Genomic DNA, 10,308 nt, shown 5'->3' with positions numbered 1-10,308 from the left:
AAAATGGAAGCAAGTAATAAAGTATCAAAAACTATAGCAATACTATATTGTAAACTCACACCCTGCAGCAAGAGATAATAAAGTAGTATGATAGAAATACCTGGATTAGACTGCTGATCTGTGAAATATCTGGTAATTATTAGACTGGACAAGAAGATTGTAGGATTGGCAGGTAGTATGCATCTCTCTGTTGTTTTTGTCAGAGTGCTGATATGTGTACATTCATGCTGATAAGAGTGGTGACAGAAGAAGAAAATCTCCAACTGCTTCAGGGAATGAAAGAGGGCTGGATAGCAAAAGCTTCCTCCCCGTACCCTTCTCCATACAATGTATGGCACATCAAAAGGCAGAAAGAGTTCCTCTGTTCTCTTTGCAGATAGCCAGAATTCCTTTTCACTCATCTCAGAGAAATGGTCCATCAAACAGGAAGACAGTTTTTTTCCTCCATAGATGAAAATTGAAGGCCTTCACAACAACATCAAAACTTTTTAAAAATATTTATTTGAATATCAGAGATCCTCACTGTAGGACCTGTGGAATATATTTTCCTCTAACAGCTGTGTTTGTGGTACATATCTCACTATCTGCATATAAACCAACATTTAAAAGCATTCAGATGAATATTACTCAGCAAGGGATTAATCTTTTCAAACATCACATTGTTGACCTGAAAACGTACATTAGCAGAGGGTATAATGCTTGCTTTGACATTTGTTTGCAATGCATCCAAACATTATGGGATGTACGTTCAGGCTTCTTGGCATGCAGACAAACAAGCAAGCCAGGTAATAGATATATATTTCCCATAGTCCAGGACTTAGTGTTATTGGCACTTGGTAAGATTTTCACTTGAGCTTTGCCATATGTACAGTTTTCCAGAGCAAATTTGAACATAAGTTTCATTCACTTTTATACAGAGAGGCAACTGTATAAATGGTGAAGTGACATGCCACATTACATATGCTAAGGATATTGTAGCTGGAATAGGTGCTGTAGGCTAGTGGAGCCATGCTGCTAAGGATAAGGGAGCTCCACCTGGATGGTTGTGATCTTTCATACATCTTGTAGTAGGTGGCAATCTGGCCCAATAGTTTTTGAATGCCCTCCTTATCTGCTGCCAACAATAAAAAAATTATATTATAATTTTTATATAATGGTGATTATATTCAATTTGCAATACGATTACAGAATAAAAATATTAGAGCTGTGCAAATGCTTCCAAGTTTGGTTTGAAGTGAGTTTGACAAGCTTCACCCATCTTTCCACCCAACACAGACTGGAACATGTTTATGTGAGTTCAGATGTTGGGAGCTTAGATGAGATTCGGGGTCAGATGGCCTTTTCAGCCTAGGTTAAAAATTTATTGCAAACTCATAGGGAAAGTTTAATCTTATTTACCTGTGGATTTAAAGATGGAGTTCCTTTCCTACAGTAGGTCACTACTTGCGAGAAAGACAAACCATCTAGGATCCAGACACATTCTGTATGAAATTGCTGCACCCACTAGAGATGAGGGAGCTTTTGCTTTCAAAAAAGCTAGTTTTAATATTCACCAGTTTCTACCAACAGATGGAATTAAATATAAGTTATTAATATTTATTTTATGGAAAGCTAAGGCTGTTTTCATTTTAGCAAATGTTTACTGTGGTCTGGAACAGTATAATATAGATTGTTTATGAAGCTATTCCAAAGAGGCGAGATTGTTTGCTGCTGAAAAATAAAATAAGTTAATTTTTGTTTAAAACAAAACAAGCAAACAAACCGCACTTAACTGGCATTCAAAATAAAGTCATTATCCATGTTTCTGCTATTAGATCGTCTTTATATTATGTTTGATATTACAAAGCACATATTCTAGCTTAGATAAATCAATGTTACTTTATTAATAAGAATAATTGCAAAAAATAGCAAAGATTCTCAGCTTTAAAATGTTCAGAACTAAAGCTACCACTTTTACTTGCCCTTTCCTTGGCACTTATACCAAAATAATAGGCACCCTGTAAATATTTAAATTGGATAGCTAGATCCCTTGTGTCTTAAATATTATGGGTTTTATTATTTGACAAAGGGAGAGATAGGGAGGAAAACCAATTTTACCCTTTCCTTTCCATCTGGGACCATATGCTTTGGGATTAGGTTGATTTATGTGAATAATGTGTTAAAGATGCATTGAGGCTTGGAGAATTCCAAGAGTTCACTATACATTGTTTCAGATTCTGATTAATGCACTATTTAGACTGCAGTCCTGTGGAAAAATAACACGAGAGCATATAATTAAAACCTAGCATAATACACATGCACATAACACTACGTTGCACACACAATTTCCCCCTTGGGGTGAGAATGAGAGAGAGAATGAACCACACATGACAGATGTTAGGCACATCACTTAACTGCACTTTTAGAAGGTGCTCAGATTCAGGTGCTCAGATTCTATAGTACTCTCTTCACTGTAGTAACTTCTGTAGAATAGAAGAGAAGAGGCATCTGACCAAATTAATTCCAAACAATTTTGAAAAAAAGCATTCTAAAATAAAACCTATAGCATTCTGGGTATGTTAAAGATGACACATTATTAGTCTTCCAGCCGGACAGGGACCAAATATGGAGCTCAAGAAAAATTTAGTAGAACATAAGACATAAAATGATGTGAAATTCCTTTAGTTAATTTTCTTACTGTCATAGCTTTTCATAGTTCAGCATTTATGTAAATAATAAAAGGTAATAAGAGTAGAGAATGCCTGATTTGGTTAGTTCATAAAATTTGAGGCTATAGTGGGGCATAGGAAAAAAAAGTGGTGGTACCCATAATATTGACCTGGTGTGAAATCTCCAAAGAAAGCACAAAGATTATAGAAAGTAAGAAGTTACATTAGGCTATCTGGCCATTCAACTCCACCCTATTGTACACTTACTAAATTATTTCTAGTTTTGAAAGTCACAAGCAATGGTGGGCCTACCCTTTATTCTAGAATCTGGTAGATCTTATATTTATGGAATTTCCCCCAGTATCCGCATTTTCTAATTTCCCTTGTTTTATTTCTCCTCTTGTTCCTAGTTATATCTCTTGATTCATATACAGTTCCTCTTCTCCTGGGCAATGTGGTAACTTTACCTATTTAATATTTTCTGTTAAACCATCTTAAAATAATAATACAGAAAATTCCAAAGAGCTGAGTGACATTGTAAAGCAAAATAGGACAGTTAAACATACTTAAATTGTGAATTCTGCACTTGTAAATTCATCTTAGAACAATAATACTCATGTAGGCTTAATTTTAAGCACCTTAATAGTCCCAATGATTTGAACAAGACTACTCTGGTGCTTGAATTTAATCATGTGTTTTAGTACATTGCTGGATCAGCACCAGAAATCTGATCCAAAGATCACTGATTAGTGCAAAGACTCCTATTAACTTCAAGTGGGCTTTGGATCAGGATCACAGGTTTACACTACAGAAACTTATACCAACTGATGTCACTGTGAAACTGTAAGTTCTTGCTGTCTGTAAAAGAGAGGATGCTATGGCAAGTGATAAATAATTGAGAGGGGAAAAGCCCAGGTATTTAATACAAAAGTATACAAAGGAACTCATTAGATTTGATGACATACAGTGTGTGACAGTTCTGAAAATTAATTCAACTTTTACTGTTTGACTAGCATATAATTATTTAAAGCCTAAAACTGTATTAGATGTTAAAGTATTTGATTCCCTTTCATAATTATAATTCTTCTTTAAATACAGTACTGCTTGGCATACTGGTTGTGCATTTTATGGTTTTTCCTATGAATTTTAAAAGCTTGCCTTTTCAGAGCAAGGAATCTAACCACCACACCAGGGAATCCATATCTGCCAGCCTCTCCATATGTTCCCTCTCTCTCCTACACTTGTAAGCCCTCTTGCAGTATTACTTGCATAACAAATGTAAATATGGTTCTGGACCGGGATTTCTCTCAGATGAACAAACTTCAAAGGCCAGTGTCTCAGTAAAGAGACTTTCCCTTCATCTGTTGGTATCCAGCTTTGAACAGAGTGTCTCATTTCTTAACCCTCCTATTGGAATGAAAATCATCCATCTGTTTCCATATTGTGATTCTGGAGACTCCTAATATGTCAAAATTGGGGGAAAACCACATGGGATGCATTGGGAACTGATTTTATTGTAGCTGGTGAACTATAAAACGATGAACAAGTTAAAACTTTCCTAGGTTCAGACACACTACACAGTACTCATGTTGGGGTCTAACCAGTGATGAGCTGTCAAAATCTTAACAACCGGTTCCCTATAAAAAGTTCTGATTTAAGGGGGAGGAGCAGGGGAGGGGCCGGGGGAGGCATCCTCATGGGGCCAGGGGCCCCTGCAGGGCCTAGGCCAATTGCCCAACTTGCCCCCTCTCCTCCCCTCTGGCCAGCCCTGGAGCTTGCAGCAGGCCCCCCACACACACCTTGCTGGGCCATTCAAAAAGCGGCAGCAGGACGACTCCAGAGCTCAGCTGAGCTGCCCAGCTGGTGCCGGCGGCTGGCCACGCTGCAGCTCGGGGGGAAGCGGGGGAAGGGCTGGGGGAGCCTCAGCCTCCCCAGCTGGGAATCCTGGGAGCAACAGAATGGTCCGGCCCGTGGACTGGAGTTCTTTGCCCACCCCCGGCCCTTTAACAACCGGTTCTCCACGGAGGTCTAATTTTAGCAACCAGTTCTTGAGAACCTGTGGGAACCTGCTCCAGCTCACCATTGGGTCTAACTGACCCCGTGGTCAAACGCATTTTTTAAAAAGCTACACACTATACAGGTGCCGGGTCTAGCTGACCCCATACTTAGACAATGAAAACAGATAGTTACAGCAACAACCTAAAAGGCACAGACACAGCAAAGTGAAAGTAAATGGCCTACTACTTTGAACAAATGGAGCAAATACGTGCATGTTCTGAACATGCAAAGTTTTACACTTAGCACATTTTCAATGCTTTTCTATCTTGGTCTCTGGAACAGATCTTCCCTGTTTCTTAGGCTCTCGATCAGTACCCAGCACATTAGATGCTTCTTCCCTAGAAGTCTGAGGCAAGACAACAATTTTCCTTTCCTGCACCAGGGGTTTCACCATTTCTATATCCAGGTCCCTGAGCAACATCCATCTCCTATGCAAATATTTTTTATGCTACATGTGATTCAACAAAAGCCAAACAATATATGCATTAGATATGCAATGTGTGTGTGCCATGCAATTGTGAGTCTTTGCCCTAGCAACAGTATCTGTCAAGTGTGTGGGCCTGCCAGAAAATGTATCTGACAATTGTTGCTTCCCAGAAACTCTTCCTAGCAAGTGTAGGCTTCACAGTAAATCAATTTGACAGTGTTATCTTCAAAGAAACTCAATTTGCTGGACACTTGTGAGGATACTTGAGGCAAATGTTATGTGGGATCTTGCAGACCCCCCAAGACTCTATTGGTGCATTTAAAAAAAAACCCAAAACAACTGAAACTATGATGATAAAAGCAATGCTGAAAGATTAGTATAATTGTATCATAACTGCTGCCTCAAAATAAAAACAATCTGATACTGGAATAATTAATTTCGCAGCTAGCTGGCCTCAATACCTTTTGAATTACTTTTTGCTACACTAAAACCACAAAGACCTTGGAAGTGTAGTACTTTCATTTTCCCCATTGACTAACATTGAGGGGGGGTCTCACTGACCCCATTATCTTTTTAGTGACTTTTTTTGCTACACAAAGCCCACAACAGGTAGGTGATAAAAACTAGTGTGGAAAGATTAACCTCATCTCATTGAAACCACTTAAATGTATGAAGAGGCACAGGTTTGGCATGAAAATTTTATGTACTTTTTTTTATTATTCACTTTGGGGTCAGATAGACCCAAACATTAAATTAAATTGCACAGTAGTCACTATATAAGATTAACATGGAGATGCAATCTGAGGGCCTAATTCTGCTACCCTTACTCATATTGAGAAGTATCTTACTTGGTGAATGGTCCCATTTATTTCAAAGGGCCAGATTCTGATCCTCTTATACTAAGTATTATGTTATGCTGTAGCAGTTCTATTGATACCAGAGAGTATGTTCACATAGTAAGGTATTACTCAATGTATGCTACTCAAAATCTGCCCAAATGGGAATAGCCAAACAGGGCCAGACTGTGCACCCTTAGTTACCTTGGTGTGTAGTTACTCATGTGAGTAGTCACATTAAAGTCAATGAGATTATTAATTTTAAGTGACCCTTCACCAGTATGACTAAGGCTCTGAGTTAGATATTAATTAAAACCAGCTACTATGCCAAAAGATGAGAAGGTAGCAAATATTGTATCTATATTTTAAAAGACTCTAAGGGTGGTCCAGGGAATAACAGAGCAATAAATCTCAATTCTATACCTGGTAAATTGGTTGAAATTATAATTAAAAATAGATGATATAATTGGGGTTTAACCGGCACAATTTCTGTTAATGCAAAACATGTCTTATTAATCTATTAGACTTTTTTTTAATGTATCAGTAAAATAATGAATAAAGGAGAATCCGTTGAAATAATTTATTTAGACTTTCAAAAAGACAAGGTCCCTTACAAGAGGCTACTAAAGATACTAAATACTGATGGCATGAAAGAGAAAATATCATCATGATCAAGAACTGGCTAAGAGATAGGAAAGAAAGAGTAGGAATAAATGGCCAATTTTAATAATGAAAAAAGGTTAACAGGATGCCTCAAAGTTCCATGGTAGCTCCCATGTTGTTTAATATATTATTTTGTGATGTGGAAAGGTGGATGAGTAGTGAGGCAGCAACATTTGCAAATGACAAAGTTATTTGGGTTACTAAAGTCCAAGGAAGACCGAGAGGAGCTTCAGAGGGATTTAACCATGCTAGGTGAATGGACCACATGATGGTAGATAAAATTCAATTTAAAAAATTGAAATATTCCTATACATTATAGGCTTCTAAATTAACTATATCAGGAAAAGGACCTCGGCATCACTAGACAACTCAATAAAGACTTCTGTTCAAAGTGTACCTGCAGTCTGATAAAGCAAATATGATGTTAGGATGTGTAAGGAATGAGGTGGAGAATAGTATGAAAATATTAGAATGCCTTAATACAAATTGATGGTACTACGTCATCTCAAATACTGTGTGAAGTACTGGTTACCCCATCTCTAAAAGGATATTGCAGAATTAAAGGGTGTGCAGAGAAGGGCAACAATAATAATTTGAGACATAGGCAAACTCTTCTGAAGAGAGACAGAAAAGACTGGAATTGTTTAACTTGAAAAGGAGAAGATTAAGAATGGATACAATCAAGTTACCTACTATAATGATTAGCATAGAGGAGATACCTTGGGAGCTTCTATTCTCTCTGCTTCACAAAAGTAAAGGGCATTCAATAAAACTAAAATAAAGTGATAAAAGGATTTTTTTTTTCACTCAGCACAAAATTAGGCTGTGGGACTCACTGCCTCAAGATGTCATTGAGGCCAAAAACTTAATAAGGCCTTGTCTATGTTTGTGACAATGGTTAGGGTACGTATAACTACATGCTGCAGTGAAAGCCAGGCTGCATCCACACTCACTGTGGCATGTAGCTACAAATGGAAGTGAAAGCTCTAGCAGGCAGGAGGAAGAGGGACATTATATTGCTAAAAATATCAGTATAGATGTGGGAGGTACTGCTTGGCCATGTAGAGAGCTATGTAGGGTATATACCCTAGGGTTTGTCTACTTGCCTAAGCAGTGCATCACTGTCTACACTGCTATTTATATCTCTTCTAGTCGGCGAGGCAGTGTCTGCATTCTAAACACCATGACAAGTGTAGTTCTATTCTGAAATTTAAAGATGGACTGAATGTTTATATGGATAAGAAGGAAAAGCAGAATTATAATAGCTAAGGCAAAGAGTTTTGGAAGGTCTACAAAAACCTCATGCTTCAAAGCTTATGCCAGGTTTAAAGTATTAGGAGTTAGGATGAGACCTTCATGGGGGCAGATTATCCTATATCTGATGTCTGTGGGATACTTGCACCTTCTTCAGTGGCATCTGGTGCTGGCCACCGACAGAGACAGGATGCTGAACTGATGGACTGTCAGTGTGTTCCAGTAAGGCAATTCCTATGTACCATTCGGTGTGAATAAGGGTGGGAGAACTGGTTCCTAAATTAATCTTATTTGCCTTTGCTTAAAAGTAAAGGAATAAGAAAAATATACTTGCCTTTTAGAAGAACAAATTAAGAGTTTGATACTCCAAACACTACTCGGTATAGAATTTACAGAGGAACTATTTGTACTAGCAAGTACTGTTCATAGGATTAGGTTCTAAATTGGGAATGTCAAATTCAGTGCAAGAGGAAAGTTAGCTGTGCCATGACATCAAAGTTGAATATTTCAGCGTTATATGTCATTATTTATATCATTGTTAAGAGCTCATTACACACTGCAACATCACAATAAACAAGAGATTATTTAGTAGAAGACAATATCAGCCATTGAGGAGGTTGCAACATACCAGGGATACAATCCAAACTAGATGGGGAGGGGGCACTGTGTCACCCCTGCCCTGCAACCTTAGGTGCTTTACAATGCCTTGCTGTAATAGTTCCCACCTGGACTGTTCACAAACAGTCTTTTAGCATGCAAGCCACACCCTGAGTGTCTGCGTATAACTGCAACCTGCCAGCTACACCCTTGTTCTTGCTTGCCTTAGTTATACTGCAGGGTGACCACAACACCCCCACAGAAATGTACATACTGTACTGCCCAACCCTCTCCTGGACAGTACAAAAGTATTAAGTCCATTATTTCTTTAAGGGGATAATAGGCCATATTATTACCTTAAATAGTTACTTCAACTTGGATTAAATAAAATACTAGATTAGCTACAACAGTAAAACAAGTTTATTAACTACAAAGAGGTAAATTTTAAGGCATAAAAGTCAGAAATTATTACAAGAAAAATAAAGGTAAAACACTCACTAGTATCTACTTAAGAAACAATCTGAGTTGTAAAGCAGCTTCTCACAAGCTTCCAGCAAGGTTACTGACCAAACTCTTCAGGTTAGGACCCCTTCCCCAAAGTCCAATGGCTGTTTCCTCAGGTACAGAGAATGAGGAGGGGAGGAAGGGGAGAGAAGGGTACCCTTGGGATGTTCACCCCTCCGTTTTATAGTTTCAGTCCTCCTCTTGAAAAACATTTCCAGCAGAGACCCAGGAGATAGAGGCTATATGGAAGGATGTTTCCTGCTGTTTTTTCCCCCACCTATTTGAACTTCCTTTGTTTTCCCTCCCTGCTTGATGGCTCAGTTTACTGCTTAAATGAAAATTAAGGCAAGCTCACATTCCTTCCTTTGTTTAGGACAGACCTGACTTCTGCCTGGGCAGGGCTATGGGCTTTGGAATGTCATACAGGGGAATTTTGTAACTTCACATACAATGTTGCCACACATATTTTAGCAGCAAATTGTGAGCTTTTCAAATGATATCTTACAAGGCATACTTTGTACAGCAATTATTACAATAGTGTTTAGGGTGTGAATACAGGGGTGAATTCCATCACAGAAATTAAAGAAATACCTTAAAATATAACATGCATGCTTTGTTTCCTAAATCCCATGAAATAGAATTCCTCTCCCCTCAAATTTAAGAGGTATGTGTTTAAACTATAGCCAGAGCTCATTGAGCCTTGTTGCCATGGGTCATGGTCTGAATGAGTTCTTTATAGAATTCAAACAGCTTTGATTTCATGTTTCTCTAATACACCTTTAGGGAATCATCTAAAAGTCTTAGCATTAGATAAAGAAGCCAGATGCCTGTTTAGCAATGATAGCTAACCCATAATGGGAATGAAAAAGTTGCTAATATTGTGATCTGAGTGATATGTTAGGCTATGAGACAGATCCTCAGCTGTTGTAAGTTGGCTTAACTCCCCAGATGTCAGAGGAGCTATGCTGATTTCCCAGCTGATGACTTGGCCTTATTTATTTAGGCTATGTTTTTAAAGAAGTTGTTAAGGGCACCCAGAGTCTGAGATGAGAGCCATTTTTTATAGCTGTAGTATACACTGAAAATAATAGAGGAAAAGGGTTTTTTTTAAGAAAGATTGTAGATACTTTTGAGAGGTCACCTGAGCAGTCAATAGTGGATTTGAAATTCCCTGTTATACAACCAAAGCTTTTGAAGATGGAAATCCACTTATGGACTGGCTGAAGAAGAGAGACTATGAAAGACTCTTGTCCTCATCCAATCAGTCAAGTTGCTTTTTTTAGAACAAGAAGGCATGTAGCATGCAGGAGTGTTAGACCTA

At 38.2% G+C, this 10,308-nt stretch overlaps 1 long non-coding RNA gene across 1 annotated transcript; it reads right to left on the bottom strand.

Moving 5' to 3' along the window:
* Positions 1 to 553: 553 nt before the first annotated feature.
* Positions 554 to 9,117, bottom strand: LOC120402937. Its single transcript, XR_005597370.1, has 3 exons — positions 8,982 to 9,117; positions 2,395 to 2,462; positions 554 to 1,111 (listed from the first exon to the last, which is right to left on the bottom strand). It is a non-coding gene; the product is annotated as an uncharacterized LOC120402937 (long non-coding RNA).
* Positions 9,118 to 10,308: the final 1,191 nt, after the last annotated feature.

This window comes from Mauremys reevesii, linkage group 4, assembly GCF_016161935.1.
Source record: "Mauremys reevesii isolate NIE-2019 linkage group 4, ASM1616193v1, whole genome shotgun sequence".
Lineage (NCBI taxonomy): Eukaryota > Metazoa > Chordata > Testudines > Geoemydidae > Mauremys > Mauremys reevesii.
This window is presented reverse-complemented; position numbering and strand designations above follow the sequence as displayed.